General features: G+C 38.0%; 1 protein-coding gene across 1 annotated transcript in view; it reads left to right on the top strand.

Annotated features, from left to right (window-relative positions):
* Positions 1-25: 25 nt before the first annotated feature.
* The window catches only part of WDPCP (WD repeat containing planar cell polarity effector), a gene marked incomplete at its 3' end in the record, with an annotated part of 258,646 nt that continues 248,174 nt past the window's right edge, over positions 26-10,497 (top strand). The window contains exon 1 of the mRNA XM_082672747.1: positions 26-62. The remainder of the gene's footprint in view (positions 63-10,497) is intronic.

The following is a 10,497-nucleotide window of genomic DNA, read 5'->3' as shown; positions in this document are numbered from 1 at the left end:
TTTGCAGGGACGCACCCTCAGAGACGGCCGGGGGCAGCACATCTTCCCCACTCCGGAGGCAGGTGAGTCCCCGCCCGAGGCTAGGGTCTTTCAACCTTAGGGTCCGGTGTGCGGTTGTGCGCCGTCCCGCGTTGCGTTTATCGACCCAGGTGCTGATCTTCTGCGCGGATGCCCGCGAGCTCTCCGGTCCCTCTCTGCGTGCATAGTGTTCGGGCAACAGTGTTCTGGATGGCGTAGTGCCCTGAAGTTCACGCCACCTCCCCGCAGTAAGATACAGCTATTTTCAAGTTAAGTGAAAAATATTGAGCTCCAGCTTTGTGGGAAATGAGCCCCTCCCTTCCTGGAGTTCACAGTCTAACTTTTTCTCTAAGTTTTCCGTGAATGTTGACACTTTTGTCCGTTCTTTTTTGGAAACTGAATGCTCTTTAAACCATCTTGACCTTTAAATTATGCCAAACCTGCATTTCTAAGGAAAGCGTGGCAGCTGAATGGGAGACACTCATTATTTCAGTCAGTCTCAGCTGGTAAAATAACTTAACGAGGTTTTCGTTTAAAATTAGTGCTGCCCAGGAAAATTGTGCTCTCTGAAACCTTGTTTCATGTGGATGTTAAGAGGAAGATGTGATGATCTGGAATAGCATATGTGTAATGAAATGAAAGAAATATCTATATTAGAAAACACTGGTGTAACTTCTGGTTACACTGGTGATTGAATGCCAAGTGGTATCTTTCAGTTTTTCTCTTCAGTTTTGGAGGGTTTGCTATTGTGTGAAAGAAATGGAACCTTACTTTCCAACTTGATCTATCAATAGCATTTATCATAGCTTAATGACTCTCTCCTCCTTGAATAACTATTCACGTGGCACTCAGACAGCATATTTCCTGGTTTTCCTGTATGTCACTGGTTGCCCCTTCTCAGTGTTCTTTGCAAGTTCTTTTTCACTTCTGACCTTTTAACCTTGGAGTGCCTGTATTCTTCTGTCTACACTTAATCCCTTAGTGATTTAATTCATGAGTTGCATAGTTTCAAAATGCCACTTCTATGTCAAAAACTCCCAAATTTGTGTCTCGTCCTGAATTCCAAACTCCTGTGTCTAACTACTTTCTCGTTATTTCTCTTAGAAAACTTGAGTTTCTAATATGCATCGTTTCCACTATTTTACAGTGTTTTCTACTGAGCAATTGTATGTAGAAGTAAAACACCACACCTGTTGGTACAGATAATATGACCTGTAATTTCTCCAGTTCTAAGATGTTCATTATGGATGGTGGGATTATGAGATTTCAGATGGTAGAGTAGTGAAGAGTATGGATTGGTTAAATGAAGACTGGTGTGATAAATTGGTTAAATGAAGACTGGTGTGATAAATTGAAGAGCATGGATTGGTTAAATGAAGACTGGTGTGATAATAGAGCAAGGATTTTAGGATGTGGCATTCTGCTAGGCTCTGGGGATTCAGAAGTTAATAATACACAACTGCTGCCTTTTTAGAGCCCCAGTTTAGCAGGGAACACAGATATGTAAACCCATAATGACAACATGGTGTGACCTGGTTAGTAATAGTTAGGTAACAAGTTAGTAACTCTGGGCTGCCACAGTTTCACAAAGGAGGTGCTGTCTGAATGAGGACAAATGGATGTTTCTGCCAGGCAGCTAGGGTAGGAGGAGGTAGAACCACTTTGCAGTGTTGCAGGTAGTGTTTTGGGTTGACATTCAACAATTTGCAAACATACATGTGTTAAGTCCCTGCTTTTTTTTAAAACTAAGGCTTTGGAATTGCATTGTCATGTGGCTGTTACATTTAAATTAATAAAAAATAAAATTAGCACACAAGGGTTCCCTTTTCTCTACATCCTCACCAACACTTGTTATTTGTTGTCTTCTTGGTAACAGCCATTTGTACAGGTGTGAGGGAGTGGTGTCTCCTTGTGATTTTGATTTGCGTTTCCTTGATGATTAGTGATATTGAGCATCTTTTCGTGTGTCTTTTGGCCATCTGTACATCTTCCTTGGAAAAATTTCAATTCAGGTCCTCTGTCCATTTTGTAATTGAGTTGTTTGGGTTTGTTTTTTTGATGATGAGTTATAAGAGTTCTTTGTATACTTTGGATATTAACCCCTTATTGGATATATTATTTACAAATATCTTCTCCATTTAGTAAGCTTCCTTTTTGTGTTGTTGATGGTTTCCTTTGCTGTGCAAAAGCTTTTTAGTTGTTGTAGTCTCATTTGTTTGTTTTTGTTTCCCTTGCATGAGGAGGCTTAACCAAAAAATATTGCTAAGCACTGTTGGTGAGATTGTAAATTGGTGCAGCCACTATGGAAAACAGTATGGAGTTTCTTTAAAAAATTAAAAATAGAACTGCCATATGATCTAGCAATTTCACTTATGGGCATTAACCCAAAGAAAACAGAAAAACCAATTCAAAAACACCTCCAGTGTTCATTGCAGCATTATTTACAATAGCCAACATATAAAAGCAACCTAAATACCACTGATAGACTAATGGGTAAGGAAGATGTGGTATATGGATATTACTCAGACATAAAAAAAAAGAAATCTTGCCATTTTTGTCAACATGGATAGATCTAGAGAGTATTATGCTAAGTGCAGTAAGTCAGAGAAAGACATACCACATGCTCTCAATTATGTATAGAATGTAAAAAGCAAAACAAATGAAACAAAACAGACTTATAGATAACAGAGAACAAACAGGTGGTTGCCAGAAGGGAAGGGATAGAGGAGTGGATGAAATAGGTGTAAGGGATTAAGATGTACAGACCTACAGTTATGTAATAAATAAGCCATGGGGATGTAATATACAGCATTAGGAATATGGTCAATAATATTGTAATACCTTTGTGTGGAGACAGATGGTTACTAGACTCATTATGATGATCACTTCATAATGTACGCAAATATCAAATCACTTTGTAGTATACCTGAAACTAACATATGTCAACTCTATGTCAATAAAAATTAATTTAAAAATACAGTTTCTCAGTCACACTGGCTACATTTCAAGTGCTCAATAGCCACATGTGATAGACTAGCAAACATTTTCATTATCGCAGAAAGTTCTGTTGCATGGCTGCCAGAACTTAGTGGAAGCAAGGCGTCATCTAGAGCAGGAGCAGCTGCAGCATATCTTTGTGGAGGCATCTTTTGCCCCTGGTACCTTATTGAGTGCATTGCATCATCTAGAGCAGGAGCAGCTGCGGCATATCTTTGTGGAGGCAGTTCTTTTGCCCCTGGTACTTATTGAGTGCATTGCATCATCTAGAGCAGGAGCAGCTGCGGCATATCTTTGTGGAGGCAGTTCTTTTGCCCCTGGTACCTTATTGAGTGCATTGCATCATCTAGAGCAGGAGCAGCTGCGGCATATCTTTGTGGAGGCAGTTCTTTTGCCCATGGGTACCCTATGGAGTGCATTGCTGTCTGTGATACTGACTACACAGAAAGAATCCTGTGCGAGGCAGGAAAGAAACCCAATTCTTGTCTTAACCATTGCTGATTTATTCTGGAAGAACTCACATTGACAGTTTTGGTGTGCAAAGTTTACAAACAATGTATTGTCCTAGATCTTGAATGAAACTTAGCATCCGCAGCACTGCATCCTCAGGAGGGCATAGGAAAGCATAGTCATCGCCTGCGTGACACCGAACAACATTTGTCTTCTGCTCTCTACTGTTCTGGAATACCTATGTCCCGCCACACTCTAAATAGGTGGAAGAGCATGTGCCACTTGTTGAAGCTTGAAATAGAATGGTAGGTTCAGACCCTACCAATAATGGGGGTTAGGAGAGAAAGGAGCTCAGCTGGGGTGTCTATATATTTTAATGTGTGCAACAGGTCCATATTCATACGTGCTTTTTATGAATCATAATATATGTTTTATTTGGATATATGTGCTCTCTCTGATATTATCTGTATTATGAGTTCTTAAATTTCTAGCTGCTTTTATACTTCATAATATTTTCAGTTTGGATTAAACAAAAATGTTTTTCGTAAGTCAAATTTTATGATTTTTGTCATTCCTAAGGAAGGACAGAGAGAGTTGTCACTGGAGAATAGCCTAAGGGTGCTTTAAATGTATTGGTGGGTGGAGAAAATAATGGGTATTAATTTTATTATTTGGTCAGTTCACTACTCAGCTTAACAAAGAATATTACCAACCCCTTCCCGGAGATAATGTGTTGACACACACCTACTCATTCTTGTGTGTATAGGTGTATTTTGTGATTATAAAAAGTCACGAGTTATTAAATAATAGTAAATCAATTAATGTTTTCTCTTATCCCCTACTAACTAGAGATTAGGAAAACTTGTCTCATTTCACTGCTAATGGCTTTACATGTAAAAAATACTGATATATGAGCACAAACATACCTATATTTTCGCCTAAATGTGTCCCAAGACAGATATAATTATGCCCACTGTTTAAAAAAATTAAGATATGTGAAAAGACTCTGAAATGGATCAATTTATTATTAATAAGAGGTGGGGAAGAATGGGTAAGAGCTAGACTTTGGATAGTAAGTAGAAGTATGGGGTAGGGACAGGAGAGTAGGGGGAAAAAAAGCAATTGAGTATGAAGAACTAACACCTTGAAATGAAGGTTAAAGGGGAGGAAAAAAAAATCTCAGCAAACATTCATTTGCATTATACACCTTTACTTTAGCCAGCTTACTTGCTATTGCTCAAATATGTCCTTCAGTATTCTGCCATTTTCACTGTGTGCTTTTTCTCACCTGGAACCTCAGCCTCCATTTATGCCTGTCAAAATCTATTCCACCAGGCTCTCTCCAAATGCTTTGGCCTATATGAAGCCTTTCTTCCCGCCCTCCACTTTTAAAAACTATTACAAAAAATTACAAACATAAACAAAATGAAGAGACAGTATAATTTTCTCAGTCCATCATCCAGCTTCAATTATCAACATTCTGCCAATCTTTTAAAATACATCTCCCTGTTTCCTCCCTCCCCCAACATTGTCAAACATACAGACAAGCTGTACAGTAAATATCCTTGAGAGTAGTCTGAGTTCAGTCAGGAGAGACAACTATACAGGTTATTTGCAAATTTAATATGATGAATTGTTAACTAGAACAAGGAGGGGTGGTTAGCTGTTAGAAGAGGTAAAAGAGCTCTGTGTCTAAGGGTCCCAGAAGTAGCAGTTGTGGAAGAGCAGCACCTACTATTGATACTAGGATGAGGAAGAAAGACTGGGAGAGAGCCCTTCTTCCCAAAGCTTGGATGCAGGCCTCTTCAAAAAGGGCATACCTACCATGGCCACAGGGCCTGAGGCCACAGCTGGACCTTTCTCCTCATCAGTGTTCTTGGGCCTTCACACTAATTAATAATAATAGAGAACTGGAATCCAGAAGGGAAGTGTTCCTCTGCTGCTGTAGTGACCTGATAGGGCCCTCTCTAAAGCTGGCGAAGAAGTGTTTAGAGGGTCTAGTTCCATTGTCATAAAGCAGGGCAAATAAAGGTAGATTTAATGCTGAGAGATAGTAAATTGATAACTGGCACACCTATATAGTACCTAGCGCCTAATTTCTGTAATTGTTAAACATTTTGCTTTATTTACTTTATCGTGTATCTGCACACCTATCGATCCACATGAATTCTTTTTTGATTCTTCAGCCTGATCGCTTTGTTTTTGTTTTTTTTTAAAGATGGATTTTAAAAAATTGTTACATTTATTTATGTCTGCGTTGGGTCTTCGTTGCTGTGCGCGGGTTTTCTCTAGTTGCGGTGAGCGGGGGCTACTCTTCGTTGCGGTTCGTGGGCTTCTCATTACGATGGCTTCTATTTGTTGCAGAGCATGGGCTCTAGGCGCACAGGCTCAGTAGTTGTGGCTCACGGGCTCTAAAGCGCAGGCTCAGTAGTTATGGCGCACGGGCTTTGTTGCCCCGTGGCATGTGGGATCTTCCTGGACCAGGGCTCGAACCCGTGTCCCCTCAGTTGGCAGGCGGATTCTTAACCACTGCGCCACCAGGGAATTCACGGCTCTTTGTTTTAAATTTTGAATTTAAAAGTTACCTACAAAACTAATCTGTGGTGGGAAAAAAAAAATCACTAACAGTGGTTCCTTCTAGAGCAGCGGTCCCCAATCTTTTTGGCACCAGGGACTGGTTTGGTGGACAATTTTTCCACGGACGGGGGTGGGCATAGTATGGTTCACGTGGTAATGCGAGTGATGGGGAGAGGCAGATGAAGCTTCGCTTGCTCGCCTGCCGCTCACCTCCTGCTTTGTGGCCCAGTTCCTAACAGGCCGTGGACCAGTACCGGTCCTCGGCCCGGGGGTTGCGGAGCCAGTGCTCCGGGGGTGGGAGTTGGGGTGGGGATTGACTGGGAACGAGCATGAAAGAACTTTTTGGCTGACAGTAATGGTGTATATCTTGATAGGAGTTTGCATTACAGAAGTATAAGCTTTTGTAAAAATCTGCAAATGTTATAAGATTTGTGCATTTCATATTTGTGAATTTTCTCTAAAAACATCTCTAAAAATTATTAAACTCTAGTTAATGATAGTATTTAGGGGTGAAACATACTTATGCCTGCAACTTTCTTTGAAATGCATTAAAAATATAAGATGGATTAATGATGTATAGAAGGATGAATAGTTAGCCCATAAAAAATCAAAATATAGATAAAGCAAATACAGTAATGTGAGAAAATACCATATAGTAAAATGTTAATTGTAGAATTTTTGTGGTGTTCACTGTACATTACTTTCAACTTTTCTGTATCAGTTATTAGACTGAAATTTCCTTGAGTTCAGAGACTGTGTCTTATACATCTGTAAATGCCTCATGGAACACAACATATCTTCCTCACAATGGGAATGAGCAGAATGCCTTTAAAATTGCCATTGCGGAGTTGGAAGACTAATCTTGGCTTAATGAACCTAAGCAGTTTCAAACTTTTCTAGCTAAACAGAAATTTTGTAAACGCAAATTATATTGGAAAATGATTGGAAGAAGTTGTGAAATACTGAACATATCAGAAATTTCCCAGATGTAATTTGACACTTTAATAAAAATTTATGTATTATCAATTTTTTGGTAAATAGCTTATTATTAACTTGTTCATCAAATCATTTAGCAAAATTATCAGGCTTAGGCTATAGATAGAATTAAGAACAGTTTAGATTATAAAATGTATATTTAAAATTATCTTTTGTTCTAATATATATTTGTAGTCTAGTATGATTGGTTTGCCTGGGGAATATGGTTGGCTCCATCTAAATGGAACAAATGAGAACTGTAGATGGAGGCCCAGAGAATGGGCATATATTACTCTTATTGGTTTCATAACCTTTCTGCAGGCCTTAGAATTTATGTTGCAAAGTGTTCATTGTAAAGATAGGAAGTTGCAGACGGTCCCCAAAAGTTGGGATTGACTGGATAAGGATGGCCCTCTACAGCATTGCTTCTAAATCTAAGGACTTTGCTCCTTTTTAGTTGAACATTTCAGTGCCTTAGTTCCCAAGTCTAGTTTTGTAATACCCACCCATATTTGATCAAGTTTAATTTGAAAGAATTGTGGCACATAAAGAATTTAGTTACTTATATGTTCAATTTAATATATAGCCCCTGGAAATGAATCAAGTTTTCATGACTTACAGCTGGGATTTGTCATGTGATGTCTTCCTTGGTCTGTCTAGTTCATATAAGAAGTACTCAAAATTAAGGGAGGTGTTATTTTTCTAGGCCCTCATAAATTTAATCATATTGTTTTACATTTAACTGAAAGCATATATATGTATGCATATACATATATGTAGTGAACATTCATAATATTACATACATAATTTAATCCTGAGGTAGAATGAGTAGATATTATCCTCATTTTACAGTTTAGGAAACTCAGTTTCAAAGGTTGTGACTTGTCTGAGGTCTTCTTGCATGTTTAGAAAACTAAGATCTTACTAATATTAAAAAAAAAACCCTACATATTCCGTCACCTATTTAAAAATTAACATCTAAAATATATCATGTTTACACAGTTGTAAAGGTTGTAATTTCCAATGTATTATAAATATTGAATTTTTAACCAGAACTGTTATATCATTCTTCAAAAAATATACAGTGTAATCTAAATATTAATTGCCATCATCTATTTAAAAAATAGGTAGCTCTCTCTTTGACAGTCAAAAGTTGAGGTTTCTATACATCCTTATTGTCAAACTTCCAGTACACTCTCCTGACATGATTTTATCTTTATTATATTTTAATGCTAAAATGTCTTTTCATGATCCCAGTGTCATCATACTTCTTTATCAAAAATATAAATTGAAACTAATTTTTTGTTTTTTTCAATCTGCCACTTATGGCTTTAAGTGTAATAAACTTTATCATTACAATTTTTTTTTTTTTTTTTTGCGGTACGCGGGCCTCTCACTGCCGTGGCCTCTCCCGTTGCCGAGCACAGGCTCCGGACGCGCAGGCTCAGCGGCCATGGCTCACGGGCCCAGCCGCTCCGCGGCATGTGGGATCTTCCCGGACCAGGGCACGAACCCGTGTCCCCTGCATTGGCAGGCGGACTCTCAACCACTGCACCACCAGGGAAGCCCATTACAATTCTTAGTAGCATACAGTTTATCAAAACAAATGTTTTAAATTTTAGATAATTATTAAATATTAAAAGTAAAATTTTAATGGAAATGTATCTGTTAATGGATGGGACTTTTTCTGCTCTGATTAGTTTATATATATGTGGATGAGTATTAGAATGAGACTGGATTGAGTTTCAAATTAATTTGTATTTTCCAGAGTTATAGATGTATGTGCTTAGAAACCATATTCACATAAATAAGAAGGTGGGAGTTCTTTGGACTTCTTCCATGTCATTTGCAAAACAAAATCACATGGTAGCCTGTTATCAGAACTTGTTTTCAATGATGTATTAACCGGTTAACTCATTCAGGCTGTTATTCAATGGCTGAAAGCAAACAATTGAAAACCACCTGACTTGCAAAAGGATTTACTACCTGTTAGTCTTTTAAAGCTTTATTAACATTTTGCCTCTCTCATTTAGAGTTACCTTAATTAATTCAATATGTTCTGAAAGTGTTAGGAAAAATTGAAATATTATTTCAGTATCCTCTTCCTAAAACAGTATTTTAAATCAAATGCTTTTATCTTTTCACCTGCTTTAAATATGTTTTTCTCAACATCTTGAGGTGGCTTATTTGCTGATTGAATTTTCAGTTTTGGATAAAATACTGCCATATAACCTAATTGTGAAACCAGTCAGTCAAATAAGGTTGACTTAGTTTTCAGAAAAAGTATGACTTCATTTTTAAATTAAATTAATGCAGTAACATTCGATTTTGAAGAATATTATTAAAAAAACCTAGAAATAAATTATGGAATGCATTTGAAAGAGAGTTTACTAAAACAAAGTCAAAATTAAAATGATGCAGTGATAATAAAATATAAATGTTTAAAATACCATGAAAATCATGATAATGCTATTTCTCATTGCTTCATTTATAATAAAGTGATATAAAGTGGGCTTAAAACGATAAGTGATTTATGAAGTAAGGAGTATGATTAAAGGAATGGTATTCCTTCAGTAAACTTCTTACAATTCACAAACTTTTCCTATGTATTTAATGAAGGAAGAAAGTGATTTGCTAAAAGTGAGTTGGCACAGATGTAGAGAACAAACGTATGGACACCGAGGGGGGAAAGTGGGGGGGATGGGTGGTGGTGGTGGTGGGATGAATTGGGAGATTGGGATTGACATTTATACATCAATATGTATAAAATTGATAACTAATAACCTGCTGTATAAAAAAATAAAATAAAATTCAAAAAAAAGTGAGTTGGTATGGCAAATAGCAGATAATTTTACATTTGTTAATAGAAAGTAGAAAATAACCTTTTCTGAGATCAGGCTTGACCATAATTATTTCATTATGCAGTTTACTGAAAAAAAATGTGGCTTGCATTAAATTCCTTACTAAACATTGGGCATAGAGTGCCTGGATGGATCTAATGGGATAGTACACAGCATGCTCCCTCTGGCTCTCCCCATTTCCTCCCTCTCCTTCTGAGGAGCAAAACATCATCTCCTTTTCTTATATAGAGTAGGTGTGCATTATTCCCAAAATCTGATTTCTTGGAGTCTTACCTTTCACCTTGAACACTTATTTAAAATTTCTGGGGCTTCCCTGGTGGCCCAGTGGTTGGGAGTCCGCCTGCCGATGCAGGGGACACGGGTTCGTGCCCCGGTCCGGGAAGATCCCACGTGCCGCGGAGTGGCTGGGCCCGTGAGCCATGGCCGCTGAGCCTGCGTGTCCGGAGCCTGTGCTCCGCAACGGGAGAGGCCACGACAGTGAGAGGCCCACGTACCGCAAAAAAAAAAAAAAAAAAAAAAAAAAAAAAATTTCTGTGATTCTGCTAAATGAATTCTTCTCACTGCTAAGAGAAAAAGGTTTTTCCCTGTTGTTGTTCTTAAAAATCTCATGATTTCTGTT

This window comes from Grampus griseus (assembly GCF_964374135.1).
Source record: "Grampus griseus genome assembly, chromosome: 15".
Taxonomy (NCBI): Eukaryota; Metazoa; Chordata; class Mammalia; order Artiodactyla; family Delphinidae; genus Grampus; species Grampus griseus.
The sequence above is the reverse complement of the archived record's forward strand: the minus strand, read 5'-3'. Positions and strand labels throughout refer to the sequence as shown.